At 49.6% G+C, this 16,779-nt stretch overlaps 1 non-coding gene and 1 pseudogene across 1 annotated transcript; one reads left to right on the top strand and one right to left on the bottom strand.

The window, feature by feature from the left end:
- The first annotated feature begins 11,070 nt into the window (after positions 1-11,070).
- On the top strand, positions 11,071-11,153 carry TRNAL-UAA (transfer RNA leucine (anticodon UAA)). The gene has a single exon. It is a non-coding gene; the product is annotated as a tRNA-Leu (tRNA).
- A 1,778-nt stretch (positions 11,154-12,931) lies between these two features.
- LOC128834255 (uncharacterized protein K02A2.6-like) lies at positions 12,932-15,774 on the bottom strand (annotated as a pseudogene).
- Positions 15,775-16,779: the final 1,005 nt, after the last annotated feature.

The following is a 16,779-nucleotide window of genomic DNA, read 5'->3' as shown; positions in this document are numbered from 1 at the left end:
TCAATGTTTGTTGAACTGTATAAAATTTGCTTTGAGTTATTGGGGTAGAACTTGTAAATTGTAACTTCAACATGGAGGATTCCAGCCCTCCCAAGAACTGCAGCAGGCCAGGGGCCATCTCTGTGGCACTTGTTTTGAAAGAATCTTCTAGAAAAAAATGTTATACAGGTTCTAGGCACTGCCCCCTCTTCCCCCAACCCTCATTTAAGCAATAAAAATAGTCACTGGCCCAAATGTCTTTCCTCTCTTCTCTAAAGCTACTGAGGAGGGGTGGGGCTTAATGGAATATATTTATTGGCAGCCCTCTATTTACTTTGTGATATTTAATTTATAGGATTTGTGGCCAGCACACCAGACTGTTACATTAATTTTACATATAGTTACATTTTAGAAATTTGAATAAACTTTCCAGCCCTGTCAGAAAGCCAGTAACAATTGGAAGATAAATGAGATGGGCACAGTTGCAAGACTTGATGCTTCATATCTCTCTGAAAATGAAAAGGATATGACCATGGCAGGAAATGAACTATCATTTTATACACAGTTTACATGACTACCTCTAAAGCAGATAAAACACAATGTGATTTTCATGTGAACCTAATACTTTTTTTTCTTCAGAAATGTAATAAACAAGTAGCCATTATGCCCTATTCTCAATTACTACCCTGTTTCTGAAATGGGCTGACAAAATTCAGATATTTAACTTTAGTGCTATAGGTGCACACTGTGCACAAATAGGATGGTTTTGCAAACACACTAGGAAATATACGATGAAAGAGTACTGAGGAGACAGTTTTACACATTCCATTTACCAGTTTCATTGTAGGTCCTATATATATTGGACCTATGCTGTGGAAGAGCAGGGATATTTCAGTGGCCGATGGGGCATTCAGTACCACCTTTACAAAGTTGGGGGGCCTCTGGAAAGCCATTCAAATGGGTTCCCCAGTTATAAGCCCTAAATCTCACTATTGTGCTACTGTTTTACCACCAGCAGCAATGGAGATTTCTATTAAAGATGCCAGAAAGTTGCAACAGTATCAAGAAAACCAAGCAACACACATTGGGGTCAAGCAAAAAGCACAACACGGAGAACACTCAAACGTGTTTTAATTGTGAGAAACAATCTCACCATGTAAATAATCGTTGGTTCAAGGAGAGAACCTGCAAGAAATTGGAGCCCACACACAAGACAAAGGTCAACACAAAACACTCAATCTTAAAAGCAAATTTCAGATTCACCAGTTTGCAGGTGCCAACATGGAGTCCCCACAGAATACTGAAGCATCTCTAGAACTGTATAACTTAGATTAGGGTTACCATATTTCAATACTGCAAAAAGAGGACACTCCACGGGGCCCTGGCCCCGCCCCTTCCCCAAAGTCCCCACCCCAACTCCACCCTCTCCCCTGAGCACCCCGCATTCTCCCTCCTGCCCCCCGGCTGCTACTGTGCTGGGGAAGTTGCTTCGGCCCCCACTGCGGTGGAGAGCGGCGGGAGCCAGGAAAGTTGGAGCCCGGGGAGAAGGCAGTCCCCTTACCGTGCCTCCCTATATTCCTGGACATGTCCGGCTTTTTGGAAATTCCTCCCGGACGGGGATTTGAGGACCAAAAAGCCGGACATGTCCGGGAAAATCCGGATGTATGGTAACCCTACCCCAGAGCTGCCTCCCGCCCGCCCGCCGGACCCCCCCAGGCCTCACCCCAGAGCCGCCACCCCGCCCGCCCGCCCACTGGAACCCCCAGGCCTCACCTCAGAGCCGCTTCCTCCCGCCCACCAGACCCCCCCAGGCCTCACCCCAGGGCCACCTCCTGCCCGCCTGCAGGAACCCCCAGGCCTCACCCCAGAGCCGCCTTCCACCCACCCACTGGACCCCCCAGGCCTCACCACAGAGCCACCCACTCTCCACAGGGCCCATCTTCAGCCTTCTTCTGCCTCAGTGCCCCCTCTCCTGACAGCCTGCCCTCTGCAACCCCCCCACTCTCCACAGCCTCTGCCTCAGAGCCCCCCACCCCCTCCCATAGCCCCCACCTTCCATAGCGCCTTCCACAGCACTCCCACCTCAGTCCTCCCTTCACCTCCCTCCATAACCCCTACCCTTCATTTCCCCACCTCCTCCCATAGCCCACCCCCTCCACAGCCCCCCACTCTCCACAGCCCCTGCCTCAGAGCCCCCCACCCCCTCCAATAGTCCCCTACCTTCAGAATCCCCCCACCTCAGAGTCCCCCACCCTTCACCTCCCTCAGGGGAGCCTCCACCCCGCTCCCAGCCGGACCCGGCAAGGCTGCGGCAGCTCAGGCTGCGGGAGGCACTGCAGCACGGGCCCTTCCCGGGTGGGGGAACTCCGGCTCCCGGGAGCCGCCTCTGTGCGCCGAGAAACTTTCTCTGCGCCGGGACACGCCCCCGGGCAGCGGCTCCGCCGGGGGGAGCCAGCCCCGGCTGCATGGACCGCTGGCGGGGGGGGCTCCTTGCACAGCCAGGACGGAGCAGGGAGACTGAGGCTCTGCCAGAGCCACGGGGGATGCTCGGAGGAGGGAGAAGCGGCCGCGGGTCCCCCGCACCAGCAGCTGGCTGCAGAGACGCCACCACTCCTAGCCATGGGGCGCAGGGTTGGAGCAGCATGGGGGGGTTGCAATCTGCAGGCTGAGGGAGCTGACACCCCAAGAGGAGGGGGGCAGTGGGTAGGGTTATCATACGTCCATATTTTCTGGACGTTTTTATATATTTAAAAAATCCTCCCAGACGGCAATTAACAACTAAAAAGCCAGACATGTCCCGGGAAATACGGACGTATGGTAACCCTAACTTAGATGACAATAAATGTAGTAGTATTTGGGTTCATTTACAAATAGAAGGAACTTAAAATGGAGCTTGCTGTCTGCTGTTTCTGTAATTTCAGAGCAGGGTTAGCAGAGGCTACTTAACAGTGTGAAGTTGCAGAAAACTTCAGTGCTTCTAAAACCACACACAGGCGAAATCCTCACTCCCTTGAATGTTATTACAGAGAAGGTGATATGTAATTGTAAGCAGCTGTGAAGTGCAGTGCTTGGGTACACATCTGTAGGGAAGCTGTTCAGCATTCAGGTTCTTGTAGATGCTGCTGATCTGAAATGCTTAAAAGATCTTATCTTGTCAGGAAATTGCAGAAGAATTTGAAAATGTTCTTAAAATATTTATCTTGTAGCCTCTCAACTTTTATTATCAGTCATTTTCTGTTAGCTAAAGAGGTTACTTATAAGGATTGGAATTTATATATACAAGGTGTGTTGCTGTGGCACAAACTGTAAAATATACAGTTTCCCTTCAATAATAGACAGCTCTAAACATTCACTATAATTCAGTTCTTGAGAATGGAGAGGTAATTTTAGTCTGATAAAATGAGTGATCTTAATTAAAATAGTAATGAAGGGGAGAGGTGGAAAATAATTAATTGGATATTTTAGATTAAGAATTACAATAATTTAAATACTGTTGAATTGGGGTGGTCTAATGACTGAAATATTTATTTTTATCAATTAACAAATTAAAATATTCATACTCCATTGTTCAAATAGTGACTGAATGTTACTTAATGAGAGACGTATTCAGTGCATACATATTCACATGTGCACACACCCAGCTGTTTCAATCCTAGTTTTACATAGGCCTGTGATTTGTTCATCTAGGAGCAAAATGTCTCTGAAAGGTGTCAGCATTTCATTGCACTACAAGGAAGAACCACTCCTTCTTAGGAAACAGTTGTATGTCACTTTTAACCTGGCCACATATCCATAATGCTAAGGAAATCTTAATTATATTACTTATCCAGCTCCTTCTCACTTCTCTCATAACCATTATCTTAATGATTTTGCAATTTGCAAAAGAAAGACAATTATCAAGATTAGTTCTGTTGCCTAGCAACCAAGAACACTTATTTTTAACCAAAAAAGAAGATGGACGGTGATTACTGGATCTAGCCATATTAACACTTTTTTGTTATAAAGTCCTGTACATTCCTATTGAAGTCAGTGACGGTTCCATCCTGATATATATATGGGGGAAGAGCCCAAATTTGGGTGACTCAAACTGAGGCTATGTCTACACTACAAAGTTATGCTGATGCAAGTTACATCAACATATAGCTGCCACATTTAGCATATCACTTGTGCGCATTCATACTTGTTTCCTTGCATCAGTGCTGCATGTACTCACTAGAAGGGCTTGCGTTGATGCAGTGTGGTGCACCATAGGTAGGTATTTCAGTTTGCAACCTGCCACCATAAGCACGCTGACTTTTGGAAAGTTGTGGCAATGATTGTTGGGGCAGAAACAAGTCACCCCGGAGATAATTGGGAAAAAGGGGTCAACTTCCCATAGTGCATTGTTCTTCATCTCATTATATCATCTCTATCCCATAATTTTTGTGCCTATTTTCAATTTCCCATGAGCCCACATGGGACTTGTAGCTGTCCACCATACAGTCTGCACATCTCTGCGCTATTGTCATAAGCTTTGCAAGCACAGGATGCATGAGCCTCTAGTATTTGCAGAGCTGCAAGAAAAACTGCGAGGAACGTGATGATTTCCTGGTGGTCAGTTTGCTGTGGGTCATTGCGAGAATCAATTCAAGGTTCTTGGTAGCATTCATTGAGGAGCTGCAAATAGCGGAGCGCTGCTTCTGGGCTCAAGAAACAAGCACTGACTGGTGGGTTTGCAATGTAATGCAGGCTTGGGATGATGAGCAGCAGCTGCAGAACTTATGGATGCACAAGGCCACATTCCTGGATCAGTGTGCCAAGCTTTCCCCAGCCCTCCAACACAGGGACACCGAACTGCACTGGCAGTGGAGAAGCAAGTGGCTATCATGCTGTGGAAACTTACACGCCATGTTGCTACCAGTCAGTGAGACACCATTTTGGAGTGGGAAGATCCACGGTGGAGGCCATTTTCATGCAAGTGCCCAGGGCCATTAACTATCTCCCACCACACAGGACTTCAGCTCTCAGTAACATGCAGGACATGAAGCCATACACTGGTCACCTCGACAGCACGAATGAGAGATTCAACTACAGGCTCAGCAGGTGCAGAATGACAGTTGAATGTGCTTTTGGTAGATTGAAGGGACAGTGGTGGTGTTTCCTCACCAGATCGGATCTCAGTGTGAAATAATATTGCAATGGGTATAGTTGCCTGTTGTGTCCTGCATAATATTTGTTAAGAAAGGGAGGAAAAACTTGTTGCAGGGTTGGCGAGTGAGCGGTTGTCTGCTGAGTTTGAACAGCCAGACACAAGGGCAATCAGATGAACTCAGGGAGGAGCTACAGAGCTCAGGGAGGCTTTGAAAGACCACTTTACTGTGGCTCACTGTTAATGTGCTGTGGTGTATTAGGCTCAACGTGGCACTGCAGTGCATATATCACTGACAGTGCACTTATTAATTGTGGGGGCTTGCTATACATTTATGACTACACTGTTTATCATTGATCCTATGGGTTGTGAGTATACAAGACCATTACTTTCACTGCCAGCAGGCATTATACACCATGTGCTGTAAACTAATAAAGATGACTCACTTTCAAAACAAAAGAGTTTTATTCACTTCTGAAAACAGCTCCAAAATTTCCTGAAGACTTTAAAAGTAAATACATTTTAACTAAATTTTTTTTAGGAACCTTAATAAATAAAGCAGAAGAAGGAACACTGATGTCTATTGTAGCTACACATACATCAACCATGGTTCTCACAAGTCAGTGTAGATGAAGCGGGGGTTGTCCATGCTTTCTCCCAGCATGGAGTGGAAGCAGATGTGAAGGCCCTGAGGCCATGTGGAATACTGAGTTGGGGAGTGCTGTAGGGAACTGCTATGCTTCAGTTATCCACACACTGCAATGGGATTGTTGAACCTGGAAGTCCATAGGAGTCTACACTACAGCATCTGAGTTTGCTGATGGAGAAGACCCATTAGGTATGTCCTGGAGTATCCCTCTCTCCTTTTCCTGTGTCTTTCTCCTGTCTTCTCTTTCCCTCTCCATACAGTCTGCAATATTCACCCTCCATGCCCTCTTTCAAGGTCTGATGCTGCACTGACATCCAGAATCTCAGAGAATATGTCCTATCATGTCCTCTTTTTTCCCCTCCTTATCTGGGTTAGTTGTTCCAATGGTGTGGAAGGGGACCCTCTCAAGGCCACAGCTACAGATAAAACTCACAGAAGTACTATTGTTAAGAACATAAAAATATTAGAACATAAGAACAGCCATACTGGGTCAAACCAAAGATCCATCTAGCCCAGTATCCTGTCTTCCGACAGTGGCCAATGCCAGGTGCCCCACTGTTAGTACAACCATGGAAAGCAAAACATAACATTCAGAACTCCCCCCTTCCCTTGCTCCCCTAAAGTGTTAAACAAGACATGCTTATTGACACTTCTAGTTTGAGTGCTTGTGCTGGTACCACTCTCATCTCAAGCCATGGTGAGTATGACCCACCAGGGGTAAGGGAATTGAGGACGGAATTGCTTAGTTCCATGAAACTATTAGTATAGGACACTGGCCATGAATACTGGCACCGTTTTCCACAGGCAGTGGTTCTAGCTGATATCTAACTCCTGAGGGTAATAATGGCAGAGAGAGCACAGCTGCTGCTGGCATCCTAAAATCAATGAGGTCCATATGCCATTAGCTTGTTTACTGCAATGGTGCCTGCTGGAGTTATCATTGACTGGCATGGGAAAGTGTCCTACTGTGGAGAACGAAATAAGGCTGCCATCCCCAGAAACCTTCAGGAAAGGATTATAGAGTGTACCTCCAGGGAAGTTTCATTGAGATCTCTCAGGAGGATTCAAGCGACATCCGTATTTACAGAAACAAACTGCTATGCATGCCCCTCCCGCCTAACTCTAGAGGGGAATGAAAAGCAGATAACAACTAAGTTGGGGTGGAAGGGGGGGCGCCATCACCATAATGAGAAATGCATTTACACATTTACCCAAAGTTCCTTCCCCTCTATTAGGATCCTCCATGCTCGACTGCAGGGACTGGCTGAATCTGGTGCAGTCAAAAACAGGTCCTGGCTCACAGCTGGACTCCCTGGTCACCCAGCCCCCATACTCCTCCTCCTCCTCCTTGCGGTCCATGGTGGGGGCCTGTGACTCAAGCTCCTTAGCGGTATTCATGGTGGTCTGCAAGGCAGTAGTAGTCTTCTCCAAGTATGGCATACAGGTCTTTGTAAAAGTTGCAGGTCTGTGGCTTGGCACTGGATCAATTGTTGGCCTCCTTGGCCTTCTGCTGTACCTGCTGCAGTTTCTTGGCTTTCATGTGATTGCTGCTAGTCCCTGTCATACCCCATCTGCTGCACTCCCCAAGCAATCTGCTCAGAGATGTCAACATTTCTACAGCTGGTTTGAAACTGTGCTTGCACAGTTTCCCTTCCCCACAGGCCCAGGAGATCTAAAATCTCCTGTCTACTCCAAGCCAGAGCATGTCTGGAGAGTATAGCTGGTACAGTCAGCTGGGCAGTTGCTCAGAACAACAGAGAGCAGATAGAGGTGTGCTCACCATGCTCAACAACCAGAAAAAGATATTTCAAACATTTGTGGGGGTTTTAAGGATGGAGGAAGGCACTCCAAGTATGTGTGACACCTGGGCAGTGGAATTCACAATTCTGAACAGAGTGGTCAGCTGGGCATTGTGGAACAGCAGCTGGAGGGCTGTTAGGGTTGACATAGGTAACACTCGTGTTGTGGCGATCTCCGTACATTGACCATGGCTCAGTGCTGCTCAGGGAGCTGATGTTACTATGACAGCGTAATGGAGCACATCCATTGGTGGGAGAAAAATTTAAGTATAGCCATATGCACAACTAGGTTAACGCAAGGTGTTACGTCAACCTAACTTTGTAGTGTAGACCAGACCTGAGTGAGTCTCTCTCTCTCTCTCTTATGTATAATATAAACGGGTGTGTGTGTGTGTGTCTTATGGCTTGTTTCTTAGGGGAGGGGGCAGGGCAGGAAGAGGTGAAGCAAGCATGAGGGGCGCTCAGAGAGGGTGCGGAATGGGGCAGGAAGAGGCAGGATGGGGCCTTGGGGGAAAGGGTAGAGTGGGGGCAGGGCCAGGGGAAGAGCAGGGGGTCTAGAACCCCCAGGGAAATCAGAAAGTCGACAGCTCTGCAACACCCTCCTGACTCCCTATGGCCAGAGCGCCCTGGACCCGCTATGCCCAGTATCCCCACCCCCCCTCACACAAATGCACAGCGCCCTGCACAGGGCCCCCCGGCCCACAGCCCCACCACAACTGCCCAGCACCCCACACAGAACCCCCACTCCCTAGTGCCCCAACACACACAGATCTTCCCTGCCCCCTCACAGCCCAGAACACCCCCCAGAGACCAACTCCCCCATTCCCTGCTGCCTGGCTGCATTCACTGGCCCTGCTGGGAGCCGACTGTGTCTGGTGGGCTGAGCCACTAGTGCAGCCAGGGCTGGTTCCAGGGTGGGTAATCGCTCCATCTCTTGGGAGTGGCGCAATCAGCCAGGCTCCCTCAGGACCCACATGCCTGGAGGGGTCCAGCCAAGTCCCCTACACTATCCCCCTTCCCACCTCCCGCAATGGCCAAGACTGGCCAGGCTTCTGCACCAGTCCCAGGTGGCTCAGCTCCGGGGAGACAAGTAGGGCACCACAGGTGGTGGGAAGCAGAGACTGCCTAGAGCCTGAGGTGCACTGGGGTCCGGCCAGGGGGCAGAGAGGAGCCGGTAGGTGGGGCCAGAGGGTGGAGAGGAGTAAGTGGTGGGCGTGGGGTGGGGGAGCAGGCTGGTGGGATCTCGGGGCACAGTGTAAACAGAGCAGGGCGGGGCCCCTTCTGAGCATGGGCCTGGCTCCATGGTGCCACTGGCGCCAATGTAAATCCAGCACTGCTGACCTTAGGATCCATTAATATGTTATAGAATTCTAAGAACATCAGCTAAAGGAGATGGTTAGAAGCAATGTATTGACCTGTGCGATACTAGCAACTGATTAATGATTTGTTAAAGAGTTAATAAATGCTATTTATAAATGGAACCTCAATATAAAGTGACCTATATATTTACAGAAAAAGAGAAACTGAAAGACATGAAACATTTTTAATGGTCAAATCCTGCTTTTGCCTTTAGTTATTACATACAGAAAATATGTAACTATTTGCCTGATTTCATGTGTCATACATAGTGCTGAGATTTCTGTGGGACTGAACATGCCTTTGAAGGGAAAGGTGTGGCGACACTGTACAATTCCAGGAGTAACATTTCCCCCCATAAAGAAACCCGTTTAACTAGAGAAGCCTGTTCCTATCAGCCAGGGCAGGTATGTTCCAGCATAAATAATAAAGTTACTGTCTGTTTTCTACTCTTTCTTTCCTTTTTGGTAGGGTGATGCTCTCTTCATTATCACAATTGATTGGGACTTTTTCTAAACAGTTCTTCGTTTCCTTAAGGAAACCACAGTTTTGCCAGGAAATGCTTTGCACCATAGGGTTTCACTGCCTTAGAATGTGACTGTTTTGCCAACTTAATCTCGTTTTCAGAGCATTAATTAAATGGCCAAAGAACAAACAAAATGTCATTTGTTCCATAAGTGTGAAATAGAGCAAGGAAGGATTTGTTTTCAGTTTCATGTAGGCCCAAGGGCGAGTTTCACATGCAGGACTGAGGGGAAAGGGGAGACCTCTAAAACTGCTTTTATTACACAAATTAAACAGAAAACAAGGGGCAGCATTTCAGCTGATACCTGCTTCTTGCTGGCTTTGGGCAAAATGGAGCAAGTCAGTAGCCTGTTATGGTTATTAAGAGTGGCACTTTCATGACACGGCATCACAAGAACATAAGAATGGCCATACAGGTCAGACCAAAGGTACATTTAACTCAGTATCCTGTTTTCTGACAGTGGCCAGTGCCAGGTGCCCCAGAGGGAATGAACAGAACAGGTGATCATCAAGTGATCCATCCCCTATTGCTCATTCCCAGCTTCTGGCAAATAGAGGCTAGGGACACCATCCTTGCCCATTCTGGCTAATACCCATTGATGGACCTATACTCCATGAATTTATCTAGTTCTTTTTTGAACCCTGTTATGGTCTTGGCCTTCACAACATCCTCTGGCAAAGAGTTCCACAGGTTGATTGTGCGCTGTGTGAAGAAATACTTCCTTTTATTTGTTTTAAACCTGATGACTATTAATTTCATTTGATGACCCAACAAGGGCACTGGAATGATGGGGGGTGGAAGCACTTCTAAACTCCAGAAATTGCAACTTTTCAGAAAAATTTACCCTTTAGCCAGGCAGAAGTTTCCATGTTCTCTGTCTGGCTGTTTGTGAGGGAGGGGAGTGTATTTGTGAATTTGGAGGAGGTGGGATACAGTAGTGCAAGTGTTTGTGTATGGAGAATGTAATGGGGTGTATGGGGTGCAGGTGTACGGGGCGGGGCAGTGAGGGGCGTAGTGGGTGCACTGAGGCATGTGGGATGTGATGTGGGGGTGGGAGGGTGGCGTGTAAGTGGGGCTGCATATAGAGTGCAATGGGTGTGGGTTCATTTAGTGAAGGAGTGCAGGAGGTAGGTTACAGTGTGGGGTGTGCAGCTGGAGAGTGCAGTATGTGGGGGGGAACAGTGTGGAGTGGGGGTGCGCAGTGGGATGTCGATTGGGGTGATGCAAGGGGGTGTGGAGTGGGGGGGGGGCGCTGCGGGGGCACCGAGGCTCGGCCTGGATGTGGGGCCCGGGACGGAGCTGGGCGCTGCGGGGGCAGGAGGGCAGGTCCAGGCGCTCCCCTCTCGCGCGGGGGTGAGGACGTGATCGGGCGCTGCTAGGTGGAGGGAGCGAGCCCCGCTGTTCTGACACTAAATTCCCCGCCCGCTTCTCCCCGCGCGGCCACGGCCCGCCCGCCTCCCGGGCGGGTCCCGCTCGCTGCTCTGGGTTCTGCGCCCTCCCGCGCTGACGATGACAAGATATGGGGGCCCCGCTGGGGGGTCACGGCCCCGTTCTCCTCCCATATATGGGGCAGGCCATGCTTGGCGGCGGCGTGAGCTATGTAGCAGTGTCTGCGTGCAATTCTTGCACCTGCACCAGGATGGCCGAGTGGTTAAGGCGTTGGACTTAAGATCCAATGGACGCATGTCCGCGTGGGTTCGAACCCCACTCCTGGTAGCTGCTGTTTTTTTTCCCGGGTCTGTTAAATTAACAAGGAGGGAATGTAACAGACGCTGAAACCCCAGTCATGCCCAAGGGAGACTCCCAGCCTCTGCCTGTCACCCAACTAACACCAGGAGGAGTGGCATGTAACTGAGCTGTGGCTCGTGCTTGCACATTGGGACAGGGACTGTGCAGAACCGTCTTCTGCGATCACAGCACTCCCAGTGTCACCACAGAGTAAACATGGCTTCAGATCTGGTCTCTGCACACAAACAGGGCAGATATGCCAGATACAGACATACAGGGACTGAAACATGGGGATAGGTACACAGACACTGAGACTGAAACACACACATACATGCAGAGACTGACAGACATGCACACACACAGACGCATGCAAAAACTGACACACAGACACATGGACAGGCAGATAGACGTGCAGAGGCTGACACCCAGTGTCATATCCTTGGGGGCAGCAGGTTTAGGAAGAAATCACTTGAGACCAGAGAGCAGCAAGCTTACAAAGCAACCATTTATTTACAGACACTCACTGACCTGGCCAGCCAGTTCCCGTTGGAACTGGCTGGCTATCCCCTAATAATCTAACTCAGTTGCCATAGGAACAAAAACCACAACAACCAAATATACAACATATTCCTCCCCCCTTAAATAAGAACATCCCCTAAGTCAGGGGTCTCAAACTCAAATGACCATGAGGGCCACATGAGGACTAGTACATTGGCCCCAGGGCCGCATTACTGACACCTCCCCCCCACGCCACCCTCGGCCCTGCCCCCACTCCACCCCTTCCATGAGGCCCCACCCCTGCCCTGCCTCTTCCCACCCCTTTCCTGCCCCCATTCCAACCCCTTCCCCGAAATCCCCACCCCAACTCTGCCCCCTCCCTGCCCCCAGAGGGTGCAGGAGGGGTGTGGGGTGTGATGGGGGCTCAGGGCAGGGAGTTGGGGAGTGGGGTGCAGGAGGGGTGAGGGATACAGCAAGGGGTCAGGGTGCAGGGTGCAGCAGGGGGCTCAGGGCAGGGGGTTGGGATGCAAGAGGGGTGCAGGGTGCGGCGGGGGATCAGGGCAGTGGGTTGGGGTGCAAGAGGAGTGCGGGGTGTGGCAGGGGGTTCAGGGCAGAGGTCAGGGTGCAGGAGGGGTGCAGGGTATGGCAGGGGGTCAGGGTGAAGGAGGGGTGCGGCAGGGGGCTCAGGGCAGTGGGTTGGGATGCAGGAGGGGTGCAGGGTGCGGCAGGGAGTTCGGCTGCAGGAGGGATTTGGGGGGCAGGATCTGGCCCAGCACGTACCAGGGGCAGGGCAGGCTCCCTGCCTGCCTGCCCTGCCCCCGCAAGAGGCTGGAACGTGGGGAAGGGGGCGTGGAGGGGCTGTGTGTTTCTGTTGCTTGAGGCACTGCCTCCAGCAGCTCCCATTGGCCGTGGTTCCCCGTTCCCAACCAATTGGAGCTGCTGGGGGCACTGCCTGAAGCAACAGCCACACACAGCCCCTCCACCCACCCCTTCCCCACGTTCTAGCCTCTTTCCAGAGCTGCGCAGGGCAGGGCAGGCAGGCAGGGAGCATGCCCTGCCCCCAGTGCATGTCCGGCCGGAGCCACTCTGGTAAACACTGGATGAGGGTGGGGGGCTTGCGGGCCGCAGAAAATTACCCCGCGGGCCGCGTGTTTGAGACCCCTGCCATAAATAAAACAAACACTAGACTAGAGAAGGAGGGTAGACTGCCTCCATTCCCGGCTAAACCCGGGGGATTATTTTTCCCCATAACCGTGGGTTCACCCTAGCTAAAGATCCAGCCATTGAGGAGGTCTTCTGTCTTTAGATGGATTAAGGCGAACTTCTGGTGTTGTTGCACCCGAAAGTACCATGGGCGCAGGCCTGACAATGGGCTCAGGGTTCGCAGTGCGAACGGGTGAGGAGGTGGTATCAGCTTGTGCCGGGCAAAGGGGTATCTCAGCCGCCGGCAGTAATGGAGGAGAACAGTCAGGAACAGGTGATTCTTGATTCGGGGTCTCGCCAGAAGAGATGAAGTCAGACAACTCAACTGAAGATGTGTCCTGAGGGCTGGCATGACCTGGCAACAGCTGATCTACATGTCGCCGCAAGGTGAGATTCTTTGCAGTCCGGACTGTGTAGGAAACAGGTCCTGTTTGAGTGATGATCGTGGCAGGGACCCATTTAGCTCCAGAAGTATAATTCCGAGCCAAAACCGGCTGTCCCGGGCTAAAGGTTCGGTCTTTTGCTCTGGGTGCCCATCTGATGACTTGATATTGCTGCTGACGTTGCACAATTTGTCGGGGTTCAGAAGGTTTCAGCAGATCAAAGCAAGTGCGCAGCTGTCGTCCCATCATTAGAAAGGCCGGGGATGCCTTGGTCGTAGCATGAGGTGTGTTTCTATAGGAAAGTAAGAAGGTATCCAGATGCTTTGGAATGGAGTGATGTCCCCGTGCCGATTTCAAAGCTTGTTTCATTGTCTGCACAAATCTTTCAGCTAATCCATTGGTGGATGGATGATATGGTGCTGAAGTGATATGGTGTATTCCATTTGCCTTCATAAAATTTTGAAACTCCTGAAAGACGAACTGCGGTCCGTTGTCGCTCACAAGTTGTTCTGGCAGACCGAAACGACTAAAGAGCCCCTGTAGTTTTTGGATAGTACTCTCTGCAGTAGTGGACTGCATTATAGAGACTTCTGGCCATTTAGAATTGGCATCTACCACCACCAAGAACATGCTTCCTTCAAGGGGCCCAGCCAAGTCAACGTGAATACGTTGCCATGGGTTTTCAGGCCAGTCCCATGAGTGTAGGGGTGCCCACTGGGTGCATTCCTCACACCCTGACATGACATACAAGCTTTTGCCTTCTCTTAATAGCACTGTCCAATCCAGGCCACCAAAAATAGCTTTGTGCAATTTCCTTCATGCGCATTATTCCACAGTGACCGGAACGTAGCTGTTCTAACATCTGTGATCTCAGTGGTGGTGGGATAATGACACGTCTCCCCCACAACAAACAACTAGATTGGATCGATAACTCCGTTCTCCTGGATATGTAGGTAACAAGGTCAGGTGAGACCGGAGAGGTGTGTCGAGATTTTCCATGCATCACCAGGTCCATAACTTGGGACAATACTGGGTCAACGCGAGTTGCCTTCTTTATCTGAGTAGCAATGATGGGTGTATTCTCTACCTGTTCAAAGTAGAAGATTTCCTTTTGGGCACTATCTTGATGTTTGACTGGCAAAGGCAACCTTGAGAGACCATCTGCATCGCCGTGCAGAGTGGATTTCCGATATTTAATTTCATAGGTGTGCGCTGAAAGTAACAATGCCCAACGTTGCATCCGACTAGCAGCTAATGGGGGAATGCCTGTGTAGGGTCCAAAAATTGACGTCAGAGGTCGATGGTCTGTGAGAAGAGTAAACTTCTGCCCAATCAGGTACTGATGAAACCTCCGAATTCCAGAAATGATTCCCAATGCCTCACGTTCGATTTGGGCATAGTTAGTTTCTGCTTTGCTTAGAGTGCGTGAAGCAAAAGCAATAGGTCTCCTCCTGAAAGCATAATGTGTGACATGACTGCTCCCACTCCATAAGGGGATGCATCGCAGGCCAATTATAGGGGTAAGGATGGATCAAAGTGCGTTAGAACTTCAGAATTTAGCAATGCATCCTTAGCTTTGTTAAATGCAACATTACAGGCTTCAGTCCACTTCCAGGTCTTGTTCTGCCCAAGGAGTTCGTGAAGTGGTTTCAGCAGTGTGGCTAACTGTGAGATGAACTTTCCATAATAGTTCAAGAGTCTTAGAAACGAGCGCAGCTGGCTAACAGTTCGAGGTGGGGGAGCCTCCACAATAGCCTTAACTTTTGCAGGGGCCTTATGAAGACCTGCAGCATCAATGATGTGTCCCAAATATTCAACAGAGGGCTGGAAGAATTCACTCTTGTCTTTGCGGACTCGTAGGCCATACTCTTCCAGTCTTTGTAGGGTAGCCTCTAAATTCTTTAAGTGATCCTCTTTGTTCCTTCCAGTGACCAGGATGTCGTCCAGATAGCACAGAACTCCTGACAAGCCACACAAGATCTGGTCCATAGCTCTCTGGAACAAGGCGGGAGCAGACGTTATTCCGAAGGGTAGGCGACAGTATCGATAAAGCCCCTTATGAGTCACAATCACCAACAGCTCTTGAGACTTTTCATCGATGTGCATCTGTAAATACGCTTGACTCAGATCAATCTTATGAACTTTTGTCCCCCAGGCAGGCCTGCGAAGAGGTCATCGATGCGGGGAAGCGGGTATTGCTCTGCACACAACACCGGGTTGACAGTGACTTTGAAATCACTGCAAATCCAGAGGAAGCCGTCTTTCTTCACTATTGGAACGATAGAAGTGGCCCATGGGCTATGGGTAACTGGTATTAGGACTCCATTGGTGCACAGGCACTCCAGGTCTGCTTCAACTTTTGGCCTGATGGCATATGGCACAGTTCTGGCTTTCAGATATTTTGGTGGACTATCAGGTTTAATGTTCAATGTCACAGTGATTCCCTTCATACTTCCCAGATCCTCTCCAAAAACAGCAGCATGTTTCCTTAGTATAGTGGTCAGACTGGTTTCTTCTTTAGTCATTCGGTGCACTTCTGCCCAGTTCAGCTGAATTTTCCCAAGCCAAGACCTACCCATTAAGGCTCACCACAAACAGTGGCAATTTAGCAGCCTGTCCATTGAGCTCCACCTTAACATCAATAATGCCCAACATGGGCACAGCTTCTCTCGTATATGTCTTCAGAACAGTTTTTGTTGCCTTAAGCGGAAGATGCTGTAGCTTTTCTTTATACACAGTCTCGGACACCAGCGAGACGGCTGCACCGGTGTCCAGTTCCATGCGTATAGGTTTGCCATCCAACAACGGGGTTACCCAGTATTCATGTGAGCCCACTGCCAAAGACAAAACGTGCAGTGGCACTTCTTCTTGCAATGAGGTGTCACCTTGGTCATCCTGGGTCTGCTCTAGGGTATGCAGGGTTCCCCTTTTGGTCGGCCACACCACAGACCTCTTTTTCTTTTGTTTACAGGCACACTCAATGTGTCCCTTTTTGCCACAGTGTCGACACACCAGGTCCTTACACCAGCATTCTGATGCCTGATGACCCGGCTTACCACAGTGATAACATTCCTGACTCCGCACAGTTTTGTGGGTAGGTTCTTGTGACATCTTATGCACCCTAGAGGATGCACCAATGTATTGCGCCTCCTTTGTAGCCAGTTCCATGGAGACAGCAATATCAACAGCCTTCTGTAAGGTAAGCTGAGCCTCTGTCAATAGGCACTTCTGTATAGCTTCACTCTACAGGCCACACACTAACCTGTTACTCAGGGCATCATTTAACATCTTCTTAAATTCACAGTGTTCTGCAAGCTTTCTCAAAGTTGCTACAAATTGTACAACTGTTTCATCTTCTTTCTGGTCTCTTTGTGGAACCTATATCTTTCAGCAATTACCAGTGGTTTTGGGGAAAAATGGGACCCCAGGATTTCCACAATGTCACTGTAAGATTTGGTCTCAGGCTTAACAGGGTGTAGTAAGCTGCGTAGCAGGGAATAGGTTTTAGCCCCTACAACACTTAAGAATAC

The sequence above is a fragment of the Malaclemys terrapin genome, chromosome 3 (genome assembly GCF_027887155.1).
Source record: "Malaclemys terrapin pileata isolate rMalTer1 chromosome 3, rMalTer1.hap1, whole genome shotgun sequence".
NCBI lineage: Eukaryota > Metazoa > Chordata > Testudines > Emydidae > Malaclemys > Malaclemys terrapin.
Note: the sequence above shows the minus strand (reverse complement) of the source record. Positions and strands in the feature narration are given on the sequence as shown.